At 44.5% G+C, this 21,940-nt stretch overlaps 1 protein-coding gene across 1 annotated transcript in view; it reads right to left on the bottom strand.

Moving 5' to 3' along the window:
• LOC125709725 (collagen alpha-1(IV) chain-like) overlaps window positions 1-21,940 on the bottom strand; it is a 198,732-nt gene that overhangs the window by 104,242 nt on the left and 72,550 nt on the right. The gene's annotated exons all lie outside the window — the stretch shown is intronic.

The following is a 21,940-nucleotide window of genomic DNA, read 5'->3' as shown; positions in this document are numbered from 1 at the left end:
TGAGCTCTCAAACTGATCTCAGATCAGGTCATACATTTAGCTCTCAAGCTGATTTCAGATCAGGTCATACATAGAGTTCTTAGGCTGATCTCAGAACAGGTCATACAGAGGTCTTAGGCTGATCTCAGAACAGCTGATCTCAGATCAGGTCGCAAATGGAGCTCTCAAGCTGATCTCAGATCAGGTCATACATACAGCTCTCAAGCTGATCTCAGATCAGGTCATACATTCAGATCTCAGGCTGATCTCAGAACAGGTAATACAGAGGTCTTAGGCTGATCTCAGAACAGCTGATCTCAGATCAGGTCACACATTGAGCTCTCAATCTGATCTCAGATCAGATCATACATACAGCTCTCAAGCTGATCTCTGATCAGGTAATACATACAGGTCTCAAGCTGATCTCAGATCAGGTCATATATACAGCTCTCTGGCTGATCTCAGATCAGGTCATACATAGAGCTCTCAGGCTGATCTCAGATCAGGTCATACATACAGCTCTCAGGCTGATCTCAGATCAGTTCATACATAGAGCTCTCAGGCGGATCTCAGATCAGGTCATGCATACAGCTCTCAGGCAGATCTCAGACAGCTGATCTCAGATCATGTCACATATAGAGCACTCAAACTGATCTCAGATCAGGTCACACATAGAGCTGTCAAACTGATCTCAGATCAGATCATACATACAGCTCTGAAGCTGATCTCAGATCAGGTCATACATACAGCTCTCAAGCTGATCTCTGATCAGGTCATTCATAAAGCTCTCAAGCTGATCTCAGATCAGGTCATACATACGGCTCTAAGACTGCTCTCAGACATCTGATCTCAGATCAGGTCACACATTGAGCTCTCAAGCTGATCTCAGATCAGGTCATACATACAGATCTCAGGCTGATCTCAGACAGCTGATCTCAGATCAGGTCACACATAGAGCTCTCAAGCTGATCTCAGATCAGGTCATATATACAGCTCTCTGGCTGATCTCAGATCAGATCATACATACAGCTCTGAAGCTGATCTCAAATCAGGTCATACATACAGCTCTCAAGCTGTTCTCTGATCAGGTCATTCATAAAGCTCTCAAGCTGATCTCAGATCAGGTCATACATACGGCTCTAAGACTGATCTCACACATCTGATCTCAGATCAGGTCACACATAGAGCTCTCAAGCTGATCTCAGATCAGGTCATACATACAGATCTCAAGCTGATCTCTGATCAGGTCATACATACAGGTCTTAGGCTGATCTCAGAACAGGTCATACAGAGGTCTTAGGCTGATCTCAGAACAGCTGATCTCAGATCAGATCACACATTGAGTTCTCAAACTGATCTCACATCAGGTCATACATACAGCTCTCAAGCTAATCTCTGATCAGGTCATACATACAGGTCTCAAGCTGATCTCAGATCAAGTCATACATACAGGTCTCAAGCTGATCTCAGATCAGGTCATACATACAGCTGTCTGGCTGATCTCAGATCAGTTCATACATAGAGCTCTCAGGCGGATCTCAGATCAGGTCATGCATACAGCTCTCACGCTGATCTCAGACATCTGATCTCAGATCAGGTCACACATAGAGCTCTCAAACTGATCTCAGATCAGGTCATTCATACAGCTCTCAGGCAGATCTCAGACAGCTGATCTCAGATCATGTCACATATAGAGCACTCAAACTGATCTCAGATCAGGTCACACATAGAGCTGTCAAACTGATCTCAGATCAGATCATACATACAGCTCTGAAGCTGATCTCAGATCAGGTCATACATACAGCTCTCAAGCTGATCTCTGATCAGGTCATTCATAAAGCTCTCAAGCTGATCTCAGATCAGGTAATACATACGGCTCTAAGACTGATCTCAGACATCTGATCTCAGATCAGGTCACACATAGAGCTCTCAAGCTGATCTCAGATCAGGTCATACATACAGATCGCAGGCTGATCTCAGACAGCTGATCTCAGATCAGGTCACACATAGAGCTCTCAAGCTTATCTCAGATCAGGTCATACATACAGCTCTCTGGCTGATCACAGAACAGGTCCTACATATAGCTCTCAAGCTGATCTCAGATCAGGTCACACATGGAGCTCTCAAGCTGATCTCTGATCAGGTCATTCATAAAGCTCTCAAGCTGATCTTAAATCAGGTCATACATACGGCTCTAAGACTGATCTCAGACAGCTGATCTCAGATCAGGTCACACATTGAGCTCTCAATCTGATCTCAGATCTGGTCATACATACAGCTCTCTGGCTGATCTCAGATCAGGTCATACATAAAGCTCTCAGGTTGATCTCAGATCAGGTCATTCATACTGCTCTCAGGCAGATCGCAGAGAGCTGATCTCAGATCAGGTCACATATAGAGTTCTCAAACTGATCTCAGGTCAGGTGACACATAGAGCTCTCAAGCTGATCTCAGATCAGGTCATACATACAGATTTCAGGCTGATCTCAGACAGCTGACCTCAGATCAGGTCACACATTGAGCTCTCAAACTGATCTCAGATCAGGTCATACATTTAGCTCTCAAGCTGATTTCAGATCAGGTCATACATAGAGTTCTTAGGCTGATCTCAGAACAGGTCATACAGAGGTCTTAGGCTGATCTCAGAACAGCTGATCTCAGATCAGGTCGCAAATGGAGCTCTCAAGCTGATCTCAGATCAGGTCATACATACAGCTCTCAAGCTGATCTCAGATCAGGTCATACATTCAGATCTCAGGCTGATCTCAGAACAGGTAATACAGAGGTCTTAGGCTGATCTCAGAACAGCTGATCTCAGATCAGGTCACACATTGAGCTCTCAATCTGATCTCAGATCAGATCATACATACAGCTCTCAAGCTGATCTCTGATCAGGTAATACATACAGGTCTCAAGCTGATCTCAGATCAGGTCATATATACAGCTCTCTGGCTGATCTCAGATCAGGTCATACATAGAGCTCTCAGGCTGATCTCAGATCAGGTCATACATACAGCTCTCAGGCTGATCTCAGACATCTGACCTCAGATCAGGTCACACATAGAGCTCTCAAACTGATCTCAGATCAGGTCATTCATACTTCTCTCAGGCAGATCGCAGAGAGCTGATCTCAGATCAGGTCACACATTGAGCTCTCAAACTGATCTCAGATCAGGTCATACATACAGCTCTCAAGCTAATCTCTGATCAAGTCATACATACAGGTCTCAAGCTGATCTCAGATCAGGTCATACATACAACTCTCACGCTGATCTCAGATCAGTTCATACATAGAGCTCTCAGGCGGATCTCAGATCAGGTCATGCATACAGCTCTCAGGCTGATCTCAGACATCTGATCTCAGATCAGGTCACACATAGAGCTCTCAAACTGATCTCAGATCAGGTCATTCATACAGCTCTCAAACAGATCTCAGACAGCTGATCTCAGATCATGTCACATATAGAGCACTCAAACTGATCTCAGATCAGGTCACACATAGAGCTGTCAAACTGATCTCAGATCAGATCATACATACAGCTCTGAAGCTGATCTCAGATCAGGTCATACATACAGCTCTCAAGCTGATCTCTGATCAGGTCATTCATAAAGCTCTCAAGCTGATCTCAGATCAGGTCATACATACGGCTCTAAGACTGATCTCAGACATCTGATCTCAGATCAGGTCATACATACAGATCTCAGGCTGATCTCAGACAGCTAATCTCAGATCAGGTCACACATAGAGCTCTCAAGCTGATCTCAGATCAGGTCATACATATAGCTCTCAAGCTGATCTCAGATCAGGTCACACATGGAGCTCTCAAGCTGATCTCAGATCAGATTACACATGGAGCTCTCAAGCTGATCTCAGATCAGATCATACATACAGCTCTGAAGCTAATCTCAGATCAGGTCATACATACAGCTCTCAGGCTGATCTCAGACATCTGATCTCAGATCAGGTCACACATAGGGCTCTCAAACTGATCTCAGATCAGGTCATTCATACTGCTCTCAGGCAGATCTCAGACAGCTGATATCAGATCAGGTCACATATAGAGTTCTCAAACTGATCTCAGATCAGGTCACACATGGAGGTCTCAAGCTGATCTCAGATCAGGTCATACATACAGATCTCAGGCAGATCTCAGACAGCTGATGTCAGATCAGGACACATATAGAACTCTCAAACTGATCTCAAATCAGGTCATACATACAGGTCTTAGGCTGATCTCAGAACAGGTCATACAGAGATCTTAGGCTGATCTCAGAACAGCTGATCTCAGATCAGTTCACAAATAAAGCTCTTAAGCTGATCACAGATAAGGTCATACATACAGTTCTCAGGCTGATCTCAGATCAGGTCTTACAAACAGCTCTCAGGCTGATCTCAGACATCTGATCTCAGATCAGGTCACAAATAGATATCTCAAACTGATCTCAGATCAGGTCATACATACAGCTCTCAAGCTGATCTCAGATCAGGTCATACATTCAGATCTCAGGCTGATCTCAGAACAGGTAATACAGAGGTCTTAGGCTGATCTCAGAACAGCTGATCTCAGATCAGGTCACACATTGAGCTCTCAATCTGATCTCAGATCAGATCATACATACAGCTCTCAAGCTGATCTCTGATCAGGTAATACATACAGGTCTCAAGCTGATCTCAGATCAGGTCATATATACAGCTCTCTGGCTGATCTCAGATCAGGTCATACATAGAGCTCTCAGGCTGATCTCAGATCAGGTCATACATACAGCTCTCAGGCTGATCTCAGACATCTGACCTCAGATCAGGTCACACATAGAGCTCTCAAACTGATCTCAGATCAGGTCATTCATACTGCTCTCAGGCAGATCGCAGAGAGCTGATCTCAGATCAGGTCACACATTGAGCTCTCAAACTGATCTCAGATCAGGTCATACATACAGCTCTCAAGCTAATCTCTGATCAAGTCATACATACAGGTCTCAAGCTGATCTCAGATCAGGTCATACATACAGCTCTCACGCTGATCTCAGATCAGTTCATACATAGAGCTCTCAGGCGGATCTCAGATCAGGTCATGCATACAGCTCTCAGGCTGATCTCAGACATCTGATCTCAGATCAGGTCACACATAGAGCTCTCAAACTGATCTCAGATCAGGTCATTCATACAGCTCTCAAACAGATCTCAGACAGCTGATCTCAGATCATGTCACATATAGAGCACTCAAACTGATCTCAGATCAGGTCACACATAGAGCTGTCAAACTGATCTCAGATCAGATCATACATACAGCTCTGAAGCTGATCTCAGATCAGGTCATACATACAGCTCTCAAGCTGATCTCTGATCAGGTCATTCATAAAGCTCTCAAGCTGATCTCAGATCAGGTCATACATACGGCTCTAAGACTGATCTCAGACATCTGATCTCAGATCAGGTCACACATAATGCTCTCAAACTGATCTCTGATCAGGTCATTCATACAGCTCTCAGGCAGATCTCAGACAGCTGATCTCAGATCATGTCACATATAGAGCACTCAAACTTATCTCAGATCAGGTCACACATAGAGCTGTCAAACTTATCTCAGATCAGATCATACATACAGCTCTGAAGCTGATCTCAGATCAGGTCATACATACGGCTCTAAGACTGATCTCATACATCTGATATCCGTTCAGGTCACACATAGAGCTCTCAAGCTGATCTCAGATCAGGTCATACATACAGATCTCAAGCTGATCTCTGATCAGGTCATACATACAGGTCTTAGGCTGATCTCAGATCAGGGCATTCAGAGGTCTTAAGCTGATCTCAGAACAGCTGATCTCAGATCAGATCACACATTGAGTTCTCAAACTGATCTCACATCAGGTCATACATACAGCTCTCAAGCTAATCTCTGATCAGGTCATACATACAGGTCTCAAGCTGATCTCAGATCTAGTCATACATACAGGTCTCAAGCTGATCTCAGATCAGGTCATACATACAGCTCTCTGGCTGATCTCAGATCAGTTCATACATAGAGCTCTCAGGCGGATCTCAGATCAGGTCATGCAGACAGCTCTCAGGCTGATCTCAGACAGCTGATCTCAGATCATGTCACATATAGAGCACTCAAACTGATCACAGATCAGGTCACACATAGAACTGTCAAACTGATCTCAGATCAGATCATACATACAGCTCTGAAGCTGATCTCAGATCAGGTCATACATACAGCTCTCAAGCTGATCTCTGATCAGGTCATTCATAAAGCTCTCAAACTGATCTCAGATCAGGTCATACATACGGCTCTAAGACTGATCTCAGACATCTGATCTCAGATCAGGTCACACATAGAGCTCTCAAGCTGATCTCAGATCAGGTCATACATACAGATCTCAGGCTGATCTCAGACAGCTGATCTCTGATCAGGTCACACATAGAGCTCTCAAGCTGATCTCAGATCAGGTCATACATACAGCTCTCTGGCTGATCACAGATCAGGTCATACATATAGCTCTCAAGCTGATCTCAGATCAGGTCACACATGGAGCTCTCAAGCTGATCTCAGATCAGATCATACATACAGCTCTCAGGCAGATCTCAGACAGCTGATCTCAGATCATGTCACATATAGAGCACTCAAACTGATCTCAGATCAGGTCACACATAGAGCTGTCAAACTGATCTCAGATCAGATCATACATACAGATCTCAGGCTGATCTCAGAACAGGTAATACAGAGGTCTTAGGCTGATCTCAGAACAGCTGATCTCAGATCAGGTCACACATTGAGCTCTCAATCTGATCTCAGATCAGATCATACATACAGCTCTCAAGCTGATCTCTGATCAGGTAATACATACAGGTCTCAAGCTGATCTAAGATCAGGTCATACATACAGCTCTCTGGCTGATCTCAGATCAGGTCATACATAGAGCTCTCAGGCTGATCTCAGATCAGGTCATACATAAAGCTCTCAGGTTGATCTCAGACATCTGTCCTCAGATCAGGTCACACATAGAGCTCTCAAACTGATCTCAGATCAGGTCATTCATACTGCTCTCAGGCAGATCGCAGAGAGCTGATCTCAGATCAGGTCACATATAGAGTTCTCAAACTGATCTCAGATCAGGTCACACATAGAGCTCTCAAGCTGATCTCAGATCCGGTCATACATACAGATTTCAGGCTGATCTCAGACAGCTGATCTCAGATCAGGTCACACATTGAGCTCTCAAACTGATCTCAGATCAGGTCATACATTTAGCTCTCAAGCTGATTTCAGATCAGGTCATACATAGAGGTCTTAGGCTGATCTCAGAACAGGTCATACAGAGGTCTTAGGCTGATCTCAGAACAGCTGATCTCAGATCAGGTCGCAAATGGAGCTCTCAAGCTGATCTCAGATCAGGTCATACATACAGCTCTCAAGCTGATCTCAGATCAGGTCATACATTCAGATCTCTGGCTGATCTCAGAACAGGGCATACAGAGGTCTTAGGCTGATCTCAGAACAGCTGATCTCAGATCAGATCACACATTGAGTTCTCAAACTGATCTCACATCAGGTCATACATACAGCTCTCAAGCTAATCTCTGATCAGGTCATACATACAGGTCTCAAGCTGATCTCAGATCAAGTCATACATACAGGTCTCAAGCTGATCTCAGACATCTGATCTCAGATCAGGTCACACATAGAGCTCTCAAACTTATCTCAGATCAGGTCATTCATACAGCTCTCAGGCAGATCTCAGACAGCTGATCTCAGATCATGTCACATATAGAGCACTCAAACTGATCTCAGATCAGGTCACACATAGAGCTGTCAAACTGATCTCAGATCAGATCATACATACAGCTCTGAAGCTGATCTCAGATCAGGTCATACATACAGCTCTCAAGCTGATCTCTGATCAGGTCAATCATAAAGCTCTCAAGCTGATCTCAGATCAGGTCATACATACTGCTCTAAGACTGATCTCAGACATCTGATCTCAGATCAGGTCACACATAGAGCTCTCAAGCTGATCTCAGATCAGGTCATACATACAGATCTCAGGCTGATCTCAGACAGCTGATCTCAGATCAGGTCACACATAGAGCTCTCAAGCTGATCTCAGATCAGGTCATACATACAGCTCTCTGGCTGATCACAGATCAGGTCATACATATAGCTCTCAAGCTGATCTCAGATCAGGTCACACATGGAGCTCTCAAGCTGATCTCAGATCATATCATACATACAGCTCTCAGGCAGATCTCAGACAGCTGATCTCAGATCATGTCACATATAGAGCACTCAAACTGATCTCAGATCAGGTCACACATAGAGCTGTCAAACTGATCTCAGATCAGATCATACATACAGATCTCAGGCTGATCTCAGAACAGGTAATACAGAGGTCTTAGGCTGATCTCAGAACAGCTGATCTCAGATCAGGTCACACATTGAGCTCTCAATCTAATCTCAGATCAGATCATACATACAGCTCTCAAGCTGATCTCTGATCAGGTAATACATACAGGTCTCAAGCTGATCTAAGATCAGGTCATACATACAGCTCTCTGGCTGATCTCAGATCAGGTCATACATAGAGCTCTCAGGCTGATCTCAGATCAGGTCATACATAAAGCTCTCAGGTTGATCTCAGACATCTGCCCTCAGATCAGGTCACACATAGAGCTCTCAAACTGATCTCAGATCAGGTCATTCATACTGCTCTCAGGCAGATCGCAGAGAGCTGATCTCAGATCAGGTCACATATAGAGTTCTCAAACTGATCTCAGATCAGGTCATACATACAGATTTCAGGCTGATCTCAGACAGCTGATCTCAGATCAGGTCACACATTGAGCTCTCAAACTGATTTCAGATCAGGTCATATATAGAGGTCTTAGGCTGATCTCAGAACAGGTCATACAGAGGTCTTAGGCTGATCTCAGAACAGCTGATCTCAGATCAGGTCGCAAATGGAGCTCTCAAGCTGATCTCAGATCAGGTCATACATACAGCTCTCAAGCTGATCTCAGATCAGGTCATACATTCAGATCTCAGGCTGATCTCAGAACAGGTAATACAGAGGTCTTAGGCTGATCTCAGAACAGCTGATCTCAGATCAGGTCACACATTGAGCTCTCAATCTGATCTCAGATCAGATCAAACATACAGCTCTCAAGCTGATCTCTGATCAGGTAATACATACAGGTCTCAAGCTGATCTCAGATCAGGTCATACATACAGCTCTCTGGCTGATCTCAGATCAGGTCATACATAGAGCTCTCAGGCTGATCTCAGATCAGGTCATACATACAGCTCTCAGGCTGATCTCAGACATCTGACCTCAGATCAGGTCACACATAGAGCTCTCAAACTGATCTCAGATCAGGTCATTCATACTGCTCTCAGGCAGATCGCAGAGAGCTGATCTCAGATCAGGTCACACATTGAGCTCTCAAACTGATCTCAGATCAGGTCATACATACAGCTCTCAAGCTAATCTCTGATCAAGTCATACATACAGGTCTCAAGCTGATCTCAGATCAGGTCATACATACAGCTCTCTGGCTGATCTCAGATCAGTTCATACATAGAGCTCTGAGGCGGATCTCAGATCAGGTCATGCATACAGCTCTCAGGCTGATCTCAGACATCTGATCTCAGATCAGGTCACACATAGAGCTCTCAAACTGATCTCAGATCAGGTCATTCATACAGCTCTCAGGCAGATCTCAGACAGCTGATCTCAGATCAGGTCACACATTGAGCTCTCAAACTGATCTCAGATCAGGTCATACATTTAGCTCTCAAGCTGATTTCAGATCAGGTCATACATAGAGTTCTTAGGCTGATCTCAGAACAGGTCATACAGAGGTCTTAGGCTGATCTCAGAACAGCTGATCTCAGATCAGGTCGCAAATGGAGCTCTCAAGCTGATCTCAGATCAGGTCATACATACAGCTCTCAAGCTGATCTCAGATCAGGTCATACATAGAGCTCTCAGGCTGATCTCAGATCAGGTCATACATAAAGCTCTCAGGTTGATCTCAGACATCTGTCCTCAGATCAGGTCACCCATAGAGCTCTCAAACTGATCTCAGATCAGGTCATTCATACTGCTCTCAGGCAGATCGCAGAGAGCTGATCTCAGATCAGGTCACATATAGAGTTCTCAAACTGATCTCAGATCAGGTCACATATAGAGCTCTCAAGCTGATCTCAGATCAGGTCATACATACAGATTTCAGGCTGATCTCAGACAGCTGATCTCAGATCAGGTCACACATTGAGCTCTCAAACTGATCTCAGATCAGGTCATACATTTAGCTCTCAAGCTGATTTCAGATCAGGTCATACATAGAGTTCTTAGGCTGATCTCAGAACAAGTCATACAGAGGTCTTAGGCTGATCTCAGAACAGCTGATCTCAGATCAGGTCGCAAATGGAGCTCTCAAGCTGATCTCAGATCAGGTCATACATACAGCTCTCAAGCTGATCTCAGATCAGGTCATACATTCAGATCTCAGGCTGATCTCAGAACAGGTAATACAGAGGTCTTAGGCTGATCTCAGAACAGCTGATCTCAGATCAGGTCACACATTGAGCTCTCAATCTGATCTCAGATCAGATCATACATACAGCTCTCAAGCTGATCTCTGATCAGGTAATACATACAGGTCTCAAGCTGATCTCAGATCAGGTCATATATACAGCTCTCTGGCTGATCTCAGATCAGGTCATACATAGAGCTCTCTGGCTGATCTCAGATCAGGTCATACATACAGCTCTCAGGCTGATCTCAGACATCTGACCTCAGATCAGGTCACACATAGAGCTCTCAAACTGATCTCAGATCAGGTCATTCATACTGCTCTCAGGCAGATCGCAGAGAGCTGATATCAGATCAGGTCACACATTGAGCTCTCAAACTGATCTCAGATCAGGTCATACATACAGCTCTCAAGCTAATCTCTGATCAAGTCATACATACAGGTCTCAAGCTGATCTCAGATCAGGTCACACATAGAGCTCTCAAACTGATCTCAGATCAGGTCATTCATACAGCTCTCAGGCAGATCTCAGACAGCTGATCTCAGATCATGTCACATATAGAGCTCTCAAACTGATCTCAGATCAGGTCATACATACAGCTCTCAAGCTAATCTCTGATCAAGTCATACATACAGGTCTCAAGCTGATCTCAGATCAGGTCATACATACAGCTCTCACGCTGATCTCAGATCAGTTCATACATAGAGCTCTCAGGCGGATCTCAGATCAGGTCATGCATACAGCTCTCAGGCTGATCTCAGACATCTGATCTCAGATCAGGTCACACATAGAGCTCTCAAACTGATCTCAGATCAGGTCATTCATACAGCTCTCAAACAGATCTCAGACAGCTGATCTCAGATCATGTCACATATAGAGCACTCAAACTGATCTCAGATCAGGTCACACATAGAGCTGTCAAACTGATCTCAGATCAGATCATACATACAGCTCTGAAGCTGATCTCAGATCAGGTCATACATACAGCTCTCAAGCTGATCTCTGATCAGGTCATTCATAAAGCTCTCAAGCTGATCTCAGATCAGGTCATACATACGGCTCTAAGACTGATCTCAGACATCTGATCTCAGATCAGGTCACACATAATGCTCTCAAACTGATCTCTGATCAGGTCATTCATACAGCTCTCAGGCAGATCTCAGACAGCTGATCTCAGATCATGTCACATATAGAGCACTCAAACTTATCTCAGATCAGGTCACACATAGAGCTGTCAAACTTATCTCAGATCAGATCATACATACAGCTCTGAAGCTGATCTCAGATCAGGTCATACATACGGCTCTAAGACTGATCTCATACATCTGATATCCGTTCAGGTCACACATAGAGCTCTCAAGCTGATCTCAGATCAGGTCATACATACAGATCTCAAGCTGATCTCTGATCAGGTCATACATACAGGTCTTAGGCTGATCTCAGATCAGGGCATTCAGAGGTCTTAAGCTGATCTCAGAACAGCTGATCTCAGATCAGATCACACATTGAGTTCTCAAACTGATCTCACATCAGGTCATACATACAGCTCTCAAGCTAATCTCTGATCAGGTCATACATACAGGTCTCAAGCTGATCTCAGATCTAGTCATACATACAGGTCTCAAGCTGATCTCAGATCAGGTCATACATACAGCTCTCTGGCTAATCTCAGATCAGTTCATACATAGAGCTCTCAGGCGGATCTCAGATCAGGTCATGCAGACAGCTCTCAGGCTGATCTCAGACAGCTGATCTCAGATCATGTCACATATAGAGCACTCAAACTGATCACAGATCAGGTCACACATAGAACTGTCAAACTGATCTCAGATCAGATCATACATACAGCTCTGAAGCTGATCTCAGATCAGGTCATACATACAGCTCTCAAGCTGATCTCTGATCAGGTCATTCATAAAGCTCTCAAACTGATCTCAGATCAGGTCATACATACGGCTCTAAGACTGATCTCAGACATCTGATCTCAGATCAGGTCACACATAGAGCTCTCAAGCTGATCTCAGATCAGGTCATACATACAGATCTCAGGCTGATCTCAGACAGCTGATCTCTGATCAGGTCACACATAGAGCTCTCAAGCTGATCTCAGATCAGGTCATACATACAGCTCTCTGGCTGATCACAGATCAGGTCATACATATAGCTCTCAAGCTGATCTCAGATCAGGTCACACATGGAGCTCTCAAGCTGATCTCAGATCAGATCATACATACAGCTCTCAGGCAGATCTCAGACAGCTGATCTCAGATCATGTCACATATAGAGCACTCAAACTGATCTCAGATCAGGTCACACATAGAGCTGTCAAACTGATCTCAGATCAGATCATACATACAGATCTCAGGCTGATCTCAGAACAGGTAATACAGAGGTCTTAGGCTGATCTCAGAACAGCTGATCTCAGATCAGGTCACACATTGAGCTCTCAATCTGATCTCAGATCAGATCATACATACAGCTCTCAAGCTGATCTCTGATCAGGTAATACATACAGGTCTCAAGCTGATCTAAGATCAGGTCATACATACAGCTCTCTGGCTGATCTCAGATCAGGTCATACATAGAGCTCTCAGGCTGATCTCAGATCAGGTCATACATAAAGCTCTCAGGTTGATCTCAGACATCTGTCCTCAGATCAGGTCACACATAGAGCTCTCAAACTGATCTCAGATCAGGTCATTCATACTGCTCTCAGGCAGATCGCAGAGAGCTGATCTCAGATCAGGTCACATATAGAGTTCTCAAACTGATCTCAGATCAGGTCACACATAGAGCTCTCAAGCTGATCTCAGATCCGGTCATACATACAGATTTCAGGCTGATCTCAGACAGCTGATCTCAGATCAGGTCACACATTGAGCTCTCAAACTGATCTCAGATCAGGTCATACATTTAGCTCTCAAGCTGATTTCAGATCAGGTCATACATAGAGGTCTTAGGCTGATCTCAGAACAGGTCATACAGAGGTCTTAGGCTGATCTCAGAACAGCTGATCTCAGATCAGGTCGCAAATGGAGCTCTCAAGCTGATCTCAGATCAGGTCATACATACAGCTCTCAAGCTGATCTCAGATCAGGTCATACATTCAGATCTCTGGCTGATCTCAGAACAGGGCATACAGAGGTCTTAGGCTGATCTCAGAACAGCTGATCTCAGATCAGATCACACATTGAGTTCTCAAACTGATCTCACATCAGGTCATACATACAGCTCTCAAGCTAATCTCTGATCAGGTCATACATACAGGTCTCAAGCTGATCTCAGATCAAGTCATACATACAGGTCTCAAGCTGATCTCAGACATCTGATCTCAGATCAGGTCACACATAGAGCTCTCAAACTTATCTCAGATCAGGTCATTCATACAACTCTCAGGCAGATCTCAGACAGCTGATCTCAGATCATGTCACATATAGAGCACTCAAACTGATCTCAGATCAGGTCACACATAGAGCTGTCAAACTGATCTCAGATCAGATCATACATACAGCTCTGAAGCTGATCTCAGATCAGGTCATACATACAGCTCTCAAGCTGATCTCTGATCAGGTCAATCATAAAGCTCTCAAGCTGATCTCAGATCAGGTCATACATACTGCTCTAAGACTGATCTCAGACATCTGATCTCAGATCAGGTCACACATAGAGCTCTCAAGCTGATCTCAGATCAGGTCATACATACAGATCTCAGGCTGATCTCAGACAGCTGATCTCAGATCAGGTCACACATAGAGCTCTCAAGCTGATTTCAGATCAGGTCATACATACAGCTCTCTGGCTGATCACAGATCAGGTCATACATATAGCTCTCAAGCTGATCTCAGATCAGGTCACACATGGAGCTCTCAAGCTGATCTCAGATCATATCATACATACAGCTCTCAGGCAGATCTCAGACAGCTGATCTCAGATCATGTCACATATAGAGCACTCAAACTGATCTCAGATCAGGTCACACATAGAGCTGTCAAACTGATCTCAGATCAGATCATACATACAGATCTCAGGCTGATCTCAGAACAGGTAATACAGAGGTCTTAGGCTGATCTCAGAACAGCTGATCTCAGATCAGGTCACACATTGAGCTCTCAATCTAATCTCAGATCAGATCATACATACAGCTCTCAAGCTGATCTCTGATCAGGTAATACATACAGGTCTCAAGCTGATCTAAGATCAGGTCATACATACAGCTCTCTGGCTGATCTCAGATCAGGTCATACATAGAGCTCTCAGGCTGATCTCAGATCAGGTCATACATAAAGCTCTCAGGTTGATCTCAGACATCTGCCCTCAGATCAGGTCACACATAGAGCTCTCAAACTGATCTCAGATCAGGTCATTCATACTGCTCTCAGGCAGATCGCAGAGAGCTGATCTCAGATCAGGTCACATATAGAGTTCTCAAACTGATCTCAGATCAGGTCATACATACAGATTTCAGGCTGATCTCAGACAGCTGATCTCAGATCAGGTCACACATTGAGCTCTCAAACTGATTTCAGATCAGGTCATATATAGAGGTCTTAGGCTGATCTCAGAACAGGTCATACAGAGGTCTTAGGCTGATCTCAGAACAGCTGATCTCAGATCAGGTCGCAAATGGAGCTCTCAAGCTGATCTCAGATCAGGTCATACATACAGCTCTCAAGCTGATCTCAGATCAGGTCATACATTCAGATCTCAGGCTGATCTCAGAACAGGTAATACAGAGGTCTTAGGCTGATCTCAGAACAGCTGATCTCAGATCAGGTCACACATTGAGCTCTCAATCTGATCTCAGATCAGATCAAACATACAGCTCTCAAGCTGATCTCTGATCAGGTAATACATACAGGTCTCAAGCTGATCTCAGATCAGGTCATACATACAGCTCTCTGGCTGATCTCAGATCAGGTCATACATAGAGCTCTCAGGCTGATCTCAGATCAGGTCATACATACAGCTCTCAGGCTGATCTCAGACATCTGACCTCAGATCAGGTCACACATAGAGCTCTCAAACTGATCTCAGATCAGGTCATTCATACTGCTCTCAGGCAGATCGCAGAGAGCTGATCTCAGATCAGGTCACACATTGAGCTCTCAAACTGATCTCAGATCAGGTCATACATACAGCTCTCAAGCTAATCTCTGATCAAGTCATACATACAGGTCTCAAGCTGATCTCAGATCAGGTCATACATACAGCTCTCTGGCTGATCTCAGATCAGTTCATACATAGAGCTCTGAGGCGGATCTCAGATCAGGTCATGCATACAGCTCTCAGGCTGATCTCAGACATCTGATCTCAGATCAGGTCACACATAGAGCTCTCAAACTGATCTCAGATCAGGTCATTCATACAGCTCTCAGGCAGATCTCAGACAGCTGATCTCAGATCAGGTCACACATTGAGCTCTCAAACTGATCTCAGATCAGGTCATACATTTAGCTCTCAAGCTGATTTCAGATCAGGTCATACATAGAGTTCTTAGGCTGATCTCAGAACAGGTCATACAGAGGTCTTAGGCTGATCTCAGAACAGCTGATCTCAGATCAGGTCGCAAATGGAGCTCTCAAGCTGATCTCAGATCAGGTCATACATACAGCTCTCAAGCTGATCTCAGATCAGGTCATACATAGAGCTCTCAGGCTGATCTCAGATCAGGTCATACATAAAGCTCTCAGGTTGATCTCAGACATCTGTCCTCAGATCAGGTCACCCATAGAGCTCTCAAACTGATCTCAGATCAGGTCATTCATACTGCTCTCAGGCAGATCGCAGAGAGCTGATCTCAGATCAGGTCACATATAGAGTTCTCAAACTGATCTCAGATCAGGTCACATATAGAGCTCTCAAGCTGATCTCAGATCAGGTCATACATACAGATTTCAGGCTGATCTCAGACAGCTGATCTCAGATCAGGTCACACATTGAGCTCTCAAACTGATCTCAGATCAGGTCATACATTTAGCTCTCAAGCTGATTTCAGATCAGGTCATACATAGAGTTCTTAGGCTGATCTCAGAACAAGTCATACAGAGGTCTTAGGCTGATCTCAGAACAGCTGATCTCAGATCAGGTCGCAAATGGAGCTCTCAAGCTGATCTCAGATCAGGTCATACATACAGCTCTCAAGCTGATCTCAGATCAGGTCATACATTCAGATCTCAGGCTGATCTCAGAACAGGTAATACAGAGGTCTTAGGCTGATCTCAGAACAGCTGATCTCAGATCAGGTCACACATTGAGCTCTCAATCTGATCTCAGATCAGATCATACATACAGCTCTCAAGCTGATCTCTGATCAGGTAATACATACAGGTCTCAAGCTGATCTCAGATCAGGTCATATATACAGCTCTCTGGCTGATCTCAGATCAGGTCATACATAGAGCTCTCTGGCTGATCTCAGATCAGGTCATACATACAGCTCTCAGGCTGATCTCAGACATCTGACCTCAGATCAGGTCACACATAGAGCTCTCAAACTGATCTCAGATCAGGTCATTCATACTGCTCTCAGGCAGATCGCAGAGAGCTGATATCAGATCAGGTCACACATTGAGCTCTCAAACTGATCTCAGATCAGGTCATACATACAGCTCTCAAGCTAATCTCTGATCAAGTCATACATACAGGTCTCAAGCTGATCTCAGATCAGGTCACACATAGAGCTCTCAAACTGATCTCAGATCAGGTCATTCATACAGCTCTCAGGCAGATCTCAGACAGCTGATCTCAGATCATGTCACATATAGAGCACTCAAACTGATCTCAGATCAGGTCACACATAGAGCTGTCAAACTGATCTCAGATCAGATCATACATACAGCTCTGAAGCTGATCTCAGATCAGGTCATACATACAGCTCTCAAGCTGATCTCTGATCAGGTCATTCATAAAGCTCTCAAGCTGATCTCAGATCAGGTCATACATACGGCTCTAAGACTGCTCTCAGACATCTGATCTCAGATCAGGTCACACATTGAGCTCTCAAGCTGATCTCAGATCAGGTCATACATACAGATCTCAGGCTGATCTCAGACAGCTGATCTCAGATCAGGTCACACATAGAGCTCTCAAGCTGATCTCAGATCAGGTCATACATACAGCTCTCTGGCTGATCTCAGATCAGATCATACATACAGCTCTGAAGCTGATCTCAAATCAGGTCATACATACAGCTCTCAAGCTGATCTCTGATCAGGTCATTCATAAAGCTCTCAAGCTGATCTCAGATCAGGTCATACATACGGCTCTAAGACTGATCTCACACATCTGATCTCAGATCAGGTCACACATAGAGCTCTCAAGCTGATCTCAGATCAGGTCATACATACAGATCTCAAGCTGATCTCTGATCAGGTCATACATACAGGTCTTAGGCTGATCTCAGAACAGGTCATACAGAGGTCTTAGGCTGATCTCAGAACAGCTGATCTCAGATCAGATCACACATTGAGTTCTCAAACTGATCTCACATCAGGTCATACATACAGCTCTCAAGCTAATCTCTGATCAGGTCATACATACAGGTCTCAAGCTGATCTCAGATCAAGTCATACATACAGGTCTCAAGCTGATCTCAGATCAGGTCATACATACAGCTGTCTGGCTGATCTCAGATCAGTTCATACATAGAGCTCTCAGGCGGATCTCAGATCAGGTCATACATTCAGCTCTCACGCTGATCTCAGACATCTGATCTCAGATCAGGTCACACATAGAGCTCTCAAACTGATCTCAGATCAGGTCATTCATACAGCTCTCAGGCAGATCTCAGACAGCTGATCTCAGATCATGTCACATATAGAGCACTCAAACTGATCTCAGATCAGGTCACACATAGAGCTGTCAAACTGATCTCAGATCAGATCATACATACAGCTCTGAAGCTGATCTCAGATCAGGTCATACATACAGCTCTCAAGCTGATCTCTGATCAGGTCATTCATAAAGCTCTCAAGCTGATCTCAGATCAGGTAATACATACGGCTCTAAGACTGATCTCAGACATCTGATCTCAGATCAGGTCACACATAGAGCTCTCAAGCTGATCTCAGATCAGGTCATACATACAGATCGCAGGCTGATCTCAGACAGCTGATCTCAGATCAGGTCACACATAGAGCTCTCAAGCTTATCTCAGATCAGGTCATAGATACAGCTCACTGGCTGATCACAGAACAGGTCATACATATAGCTCTCAAGCTGATCTCAGATCAGGTCACACATGGAGCTCTCAAGCTGATCTCTGATCAGGTCATTCATAAAGCTCTCAAGCTGATCTCAAATCAGGTCATACATACGGCTCTAAGACTGATCTCAGACAGCTGATCTCAGATCAGGTCACACATTGAGCTCTCAATCTGATCTCAGATCTGGTCATACATACAGCTCTCTGGCTGATCTCAGATCAGGTCATACATAAAGCTCTCAGGTTGATCTCAGATCAGGTCATTCATACTGCTCTCAGGCAGATCGCAGAGAGCTGATCTCAGATCAGGTCACATATAGAGTTCTCAAACTGATCTCAGGTCAGGTGACACATAGAGCTCTCAAGCTGATCTCAGATCAGGTCATACATACAGATTTCAGGCTGATCTCAGACAGCTGATCTCAGATCAGGTCACACATTGAGCTCTCAAACTGATCTCAGATCAGGTCATACATTTAGCTCTCAAGCTGATTTCAGATCAGGTCATACATAGAGTTCTTAGGCTGATCTCAGAACAGGTCATACAGAGGTCTTAGGCTGATCTCAGAACAGCTGATCTCAGATCAGGTCGCAAATGGAGCTCTCAAGCTGATCTCAGATCAGGTCATACATACAGCTCTCAAGCTGATCTCAGATCAGGTCATACATTCAGATCTCAGGCTGATCTCAGAACAGGTAATACAGAGGTCTTAGGCTGATCTCAGAACAGCTGATCTCAGATCAGGTCACACATTGAGCTCTCAATCTGATCTCAGATCAGATCATACATACAGCTCTCAAGATGATCTCTGATCAGGTAATACATACAGGTCTCAAGCTGATCTCAGATCAGGTCATATATACAGCTCTCTGGCTGATCTCAGATCAGGTCATACATAGAGCTCTCAGGCTGATCTCAGATCAGGTCATACATACAGCTCTCAGGCTGATCTCAGATCAGTTCATACATAGAGCTCTCAGGCGGATCTCAGATCAGGTCATGCATACAGCTCTCAGGCAGATCTCAGACAGCTGATCTCAGATCATGTCACATATAGAGCACTCAAACTGATCTCAGATCAGGTCACACATAGAGCTGTCAAACTGATCTCAGATCAGATCATACATACAGCTCTGAAGCTGATCTCAGATCAGGTCATACATACAGCTCTCAAGCTGATCTCTGATCAGGTCATTCATAAAGCTCTCAAGCTGATCTCAGATCAGGTCATACATACGGCTCTAAGACTGCTCTCAGACATCTGATCTCAGATCAGGTCACACATTGAGCTCTCAAGCTGATCTCAGATCAGGTCATACATACAGATCTCAGGCTGATCTCAGACAGCTGATCTCAGATCAGGTCACACATAGAGCTCTCAAGCTGATCTCAGATCAGGTCATACATACAGCTCTCTGGCTGATCTCAGATCAGATCATACATACAGCTCTGAAGCTGATCTCAAATCAGGTCATACATACAGCTCTCAAGCTGTTCTCTGATCAGGTCATTCATAAAGCTCTCAAGCTGATCTCAGATCAGGTCATACATACGGCTCTAAGACTGATCTCACACATCTGATCTCAGATCAGGTCACACATAGAGCTCTCAAGCTGATCTCAGATCAGGTCATACATACAGATCTCAAGCTGATCTCTGATCAGGTCATACATACAGGTCTTAGGCTGATCTCAGAACAGGTCATACAGAGGTCTTAGGCTGATCTCAGAACAGCTGATCTCAGATCAGATCACACATTGAGTTCTCAAACTGATCTCACATCAGGTCATACATACAGCTCTCAAGCTAATCTCTGATCAGGTCATACATACAGGTCTCAAGCTGATCTCAGATCAAGTCATACATACAGGTCTCAAGCTGATCTCAGATCAGGTCATACATACAGCTGTCTGGCTGATCTCAGATCAGTTCATACATAGAGCTCTCAGGCGGATCTCAGATCAGGTCATGCATACAGCTCTCACGCTGATCTCAGACATCTGATCTCAGATCAGGTCACACATAGAGCTCTCAAACTGATCTCAGATCAGGTCATTCATACAGCTCTCAGGCAGATCTCAGACAGCTGATCTCAGATCATGTCACATATAGAGCACTCAAACTGATCTCAGATCAGGTCACACATAGAGCTGTCAAACTGATCTCAGATCAGATCATACATACAGCTCTGAAGCTGATCTCAGATCAGGTCATACATACAGCTCTCAAGCTGATCTCTGATCAGGTCATTCATAAAGCTCTCAAGCTGATCTCAGATCAGGTAATACATACGGCTCTAAGACTGATCTCAGACATCTGATCTCAGATCAGGTCACACATAGAGCTCTCAAGCTGATCTCAGATCAGGTCATACATACAGATCGCAGGCTGATCTCAGACAGCTGATCTCAGATCAGGTCACACATAGAGCTCTCAAGCTTATCTCAGATCAGGTCATACATACAGCTCTCTGGCTGATCACAGAACAGGTCCTACATATAGCTCTCAAGCTGATCTCAGATCAGGTCACACATGGAGCTCTCAAGCTGATCTCTGATCAGGTCATTCATAAAGCTCTCAAGCTGATCTTAAATCAGGTCATACATACGGCTCTAAGACTGATCTCAGACAGCTGATCTCAGATCAGGTCACACATTGAGCTCTCAATCTGATCTCAGATCTGGTCATACATACAGCTCTCTGGCTGATCTCAGATCAGGTCATACATAAAGCTCTCAGGTTGATCTCAGATCAGGTCATTCATACTGCTCTCAGGCAGATCGCAGAGAGCTGATCTCAGATCAGGTCACATATAGAGTTCTCAAACTGATCTCAGGTCAGGTGACACATAGAGCTCTCAAGCTGATCTCAGATCAGGTCATACATACATATTTCAGGCTGATCTCAGACAGCTGACCTCAGATCAGGTCACACATTGAGCTCTCAAACTGATCTCAGATCAGGTCATACATTTAGCTCTCAAGCTGATTTCAGATCAGGTCATACATAGAGTTCTTAGGCTGATCTCAGAACAGGTCATACAGAGGTCTTAGGCTGATCTCAGAACAGCTGATCTCAGATCAGGTCACACATTGAGCTCTCAATCTGATCTCAGATCAGATCATACATACAGCTCTCAAGCTGATCTCTGATCAGGTAATACATACAGGTCTCAAGCTGATCTCAGATCAGGTCATATATACAGCTCTCTGGCTGA

The sequence above is a fragment of the Brienomyrus brachyistius genome, chromosome 16 (assembly GCF_023856365.1).
Source record: "Brienomyrus brachyistius isolate T26 chromosome 16, BBRACH_0.4, whole genome shotgun sequence".
In the NCBI taxonomy this organism is placed as follows: domain Eukaryota; kingdom Metazoa; phylum Chordata; class Actinopteri; order Osteoglossiformes; family Mormyridae; genus Brienomyrus; species Brienomyrus brachyistius.
The sequence above is the reverse complement of the archived record's forward strand: the minus strand, read 5'-3'. Positions and strand labels throughout refer to the sequence as shown.